Here is a 4,919-nt window from a genome sequence, read left to right as displayed (position 1 = left end):
ACAACCAAAGGAATAAACTTAAAATTTGAATTTGGTATTATATCATTGGATCATAAAGTGGAATGTTTAATGTTAGGACAGTGGCATAGCAAGAGGAGGAAACATGAAGAATTTGGTTGCTGGAAACAGTTTTTGCACATCTGAACTTGTGTGTCATTTATCGTGAACTCTTTAAGAAATCTGGCAGTCTTAACTAGTTAACAAATTTATTAATGAGTAAATATAGTGGTGGATTACCTTAGGGTAAGGTGGTAGGTCTGTTTTTTAGATGTCAAGCTAGGAACAAAGATCTTAATTATTAAGTAATTTTGACAGGTTTGTATGTATAGAAAAACACATCTTGCATTAGTAGAGAAAGTCTTGGCATTTGCAAAATGTGTTTTTCTATACTATATATATATCCTGCCTTGGTAAATAATGATATTTGCTACTGCAATTAAATTATGGTGTTCTCTATTCAGATATGACCAATAGATACATCTCTCAATCTTGTCAGAGGTCTGCTAATATATATTAATATATTTAAGTTTATGACAGACAGAACCTCCCAAAGCCTAACAGAGCCTAACAGATCATGGTACAAGTGACTCATATTGTCTAAGTCAAAGTGAGACATTTCTAATTTCATACATTCTCTATTCCACAGAGAAAAGGCTTTTTGTCTTCTGGGCTTGAAAGCCAGATTGACTCAGCCCAAGTTTCCATGGAGACAGAAGAGACCTGGTAACTGTTTGGAATATAGATGAACTCTGTCATTTTTTGATTAATATATGACTCCTACATTATAATTTATTCTTCCCCAGATTTCTGACTACATTGACAGTTAAGGCAACTGTAGCTTATAAGCTTCATTCTCCATGTGTCTGCTACTGAAGTTTGGGATAACTGCTATCCTCAACAATATCCCCTAGCCTGAAGACAGAACTGGGAACCTACTGTGAATGCTAGTGTTCAGAGAGATAGATCTGTAGAAAACAAACAAACATAAAACAACTAAAAATTAAACCTTTAGTTCTCTTTCAAAAAAAATGGAAACATTGGTCAACCACTACTGCCTACCAATTTTTGCTGTCATTTGCTGGCTAAGTCATCAAATGTTTAGCTTCCCAGTGTCAGTATCATATGGAAAAGACTTTCTTTATGTTCTATCCATCCATGTGAATAGTTGTACTTTACATATATCCATCCTTTTTCCCTTACCACTTTTAATATTCTTTGTTTGTAGATGGAAACCTAGGAAAGAGATTAGAAGTCATAGATGGAAGGATCACTAACAATATAAGAGATAAAAGAGGGAGTATCTGATGTGGAAGATACCATAGAAAACATTGGCGCAATAGTTAAAGAAAATGCAAAGTGTAAAATGTTGCTAACCCAAAACATTCAGGAAATCCAGGACACAATGGAAAGACAAAACCTAAGAATAATAGACAGAGAAGAGAGCAAAAATTTCCAACTCAAAGTCCTCTTCAACAAAATCATGGGGGAAAACACCTTCCCTAACCTAAACATAGAGATGCCCAGGAACATACAAGAAGCCTACAGAATGCCAGTATATTGGACCAGAATAGAAATTTCTCCCATCTCATAAAAACCAAAACACCAAATGCACAGAACAAAGAAAGAATAATAAAAGTGGTAAGGGAAAAAGGTCAAGTAACATATAAAGGCAAACCTATTAGAATTATACTAAACTTTGAGCCTTGATGAGAAACCTTTGTCTTGGCTTCATCCTTCTCTTGCCCACCCGTCATTTTTCATTTCCAGTCTCCCTTTCAGGTATACCCAGTTCATCTTTGGCTGCTGGACAGCTACAAAAAACCAATGTAAACAATATTTTTTAATAAATCCAGCCCTACAAAGGATAATAAAAGGAAAATTTCAACACAAGAAGGGAAACTACGCCCAAGAAAAAGCAAGAAATAAATCTTCTTATAACAAATCCAAAAGAAGAAAACCACACATACATAATTCCAACTCTAACAACAAAAATAACAGGAAGCAACAAACATTGGTTCTTAATATCTCTTAACATCAATGGTCTCAATTCACCAATAAAAGACATACATTAACACACTGGTGAAGTAAACAGGATCCAGCATTCTGCTGCATACAGGTAACAAACCTCAGTGACAAAGACAGACACTACCTCAGAGTAAAAGGCTGGAAAAAATTTTCTGAGCAAATAGTCCCAAGAAACAAACTGGAGTAGCCATTCTAATATCAAATAAAATTAACTTCAGTAAAAAGTTAAAAAAAAAAAAAGGGATTGGGAAAAACACTTCATACTCATCATAGGAAAAACACACAAAGATAAACTCTCAATTCTGAACCTCTATGCCCTAAATAGAAGGGCATCAGCATTTGTAAAGGAAACATTGCCAAAGCTCAAAGCACACATTGAACCTCACACAATAATAGTGGGAGTCTTCAACACCCAACTTTTACTAATGGACAGATCATGGAAACAGAAATTAAACAAAGACACAGCGAAACTAAAAAAAAGTTATGAACCAAATGGATTTAACAGATATCTTCAGAACATTTCGTACTAAAATAAAATAATATACCTTCTTCTCAGCACATCATGTTACCTTATCCAAAATTGACCATACAATCTGGCGCATGCACCGCCCCCCCCCCACACACACACAAACTCAACTGCTACAAGAAGATTGAAATAATCCCATGCATCCTATCAGATCACCTTGGACTAAAGCTGGTCTTCAATAACAACCAAAACAAAAGAAAGCCAACATAAACATGGAAGCTGAACAACACCCTACTCAATAATAACTTGGTCAGGGAAGAAAGAAAGAAAGAAAGAAAGAAAGAAAGAAAGAAAGAAAGAAAGAAAGAAAGAAAGAAAGAAAGAAAGAAAGAAAGAAATTGAAGACTTTTTAGAATTTAATGAAAATGATGGCAAAACATACCCAAACTTATGGGACAATGAAAGCAGTACTAAGAGGAAAACTCATAGCTCTGAGTGAGTCCATAAAGAATTGGAAAGATCATAAACTAATAGCTTGAAAGCACATCTGAGAGCTCTAGAACAAAAAGCAAATGCACCCAAGAGGAGCAGACAGCAGGAAATAATATCAGGGCTGAAATCAACTAAGTAGGAACAATGAGAACTCCACAAAGAGACCAGGAGCTGGTTCTTTGAGAAAATCAACATTATAGATAAACCTTTAGCCAAACTAACCAGATGGTACCAGAGACAGTACTTTTCCAACTATTCCACAAAATAGAAACAGAAAAACACAACCTAATTCATTCTATGAAGCCACAATTACTCTGATGCCTAAACTACACAAAGACCCAACAGAGAAAGAGAACTTCAGAACAATTCCCTTATGAAAATCGATGCAAAAATACTCTAAAATAAAATTCTTGCAAACAGAATCCAAAAACACATCAAAATGATCATTCACCACAATAAAATAAGCTTCATCCCAGGGATTCAGGAATGGTTCAATATATGAAACTCCATCAGTGTAATCTACTATATAAACAAACTCAAAGGGAAAAAAAGCCCACATGATCATCTCATTGTGTGCTGAAAAAAGAACCTTTGACACCCCTTCATGTTAAAACATTTGAAAGATAAGGAATTCAAGTCCCATCCTAAACATAGTAAAAGCAATATACAGCAAACCAGTAGACAACACCAAACTAAATGGAGAGAAACTTGAAGCAATCCAACTAAAATCAGGGAGAAGACAAGGATGCCCACTTTCCCAGTATCTATTCAATATAGTATTTGAAGACCTAGTTAGAACAATTAGATAACAAAAGGAGGGCAAAGGGATACAATTTGTGGATGATTTGATAGTATGCATAAGCTACCCAAAAACATCTGCCAGAGAACTACAGCTGATAAACAAGTTCAGCAAGTGGCTGGATAAAAGTAACTCAAACCAATCAGTAGCCTTCCTCTACTCAAAGGATAAACAGGTTGAAAAAGCAGTTAGGGAAATGACAACTTTCACAATAATCACAAATGATGTAAAATATCTTGGTGTGATCTAACCAAGAAAGTGAAAGATCTGTACAACAAGAACTTTAAGTCTCCGAAGAAAAAAATTGAAGGAAACCTCAGAACATGGAAAGACCTCCCATGCTCATGGATCAGCAGTATTAACATAGTCACTGTGAAAATCTTACCAAAGCAGTCTACAGATTCAATGCAATCTCCATCAAAATTTCAACTCAATTCTAATTCATTAATTATACATTCGCATACCCAGTCCTAACTAAGATATGGAGAAATCAACAACTAGTAAAAACAACTGGTATTCTTACTCTTATGAAATCAAAGCTGAATATATTAAGTATGGATTTTATGGGATACGTTGGGCTATGCTACAGGAATGAAGATTTCAGTGGGTAGAGCAACTGATCACTTAATGTATGTTGACATATAAAACTGTACATATCGATGGGGCAGGAGAATGTTGACATATAAAACTGTACATATTGATGGGGCAGGAAAGGTCGTAAATACATGTATATATTGCTTCATGTCCAGATCAAGCTAAGTATGGCTATTATTTACTAGTTCTTTGTGGGAATAGATTAAAAAAATACTTTCTTATAACTTAACTATCATACACTACATTACCAGTGTGAATAATCACCCTTATGTGTAGTAGTACAACAGAAATTATTTCTAGTTAATAATGGCTTAGTATACACTCACCAAACTTTCTTATCCTCATCTCTCCAACCTCTGATAACAACTAATCTACCTTCAGTTTCTTTGAGATTATCTTCTTTTAGATTCTACCAGAGAGGGGTTATGCAATATTTTCCTTTTTGTGAAATAGTTATATTTTACTCTATTTCTATCATATGTTACAAATGGAAGGGTGTCCTATTTTCTTTAAATAATAGTATTCTATTGAATATATGTATTT

This window comes from Mus caroli, unplaced genomic scaffold (genome assembly GCF_978045245.1).
Source record: "Mus caroli unplaced genomic scaffold, Mus_caroli_1 scaffold_9, whole genome shotgun sequence".
In the NCBI taxonomy this organism is placed as follows: Eukaryota; Metazoa; Chordata; class Mammalia; order Rodentia; family Muridae; genus Mus; species Mus caroli.
This window is presented reverse-complemented; position numbering follows the sequence as displayed.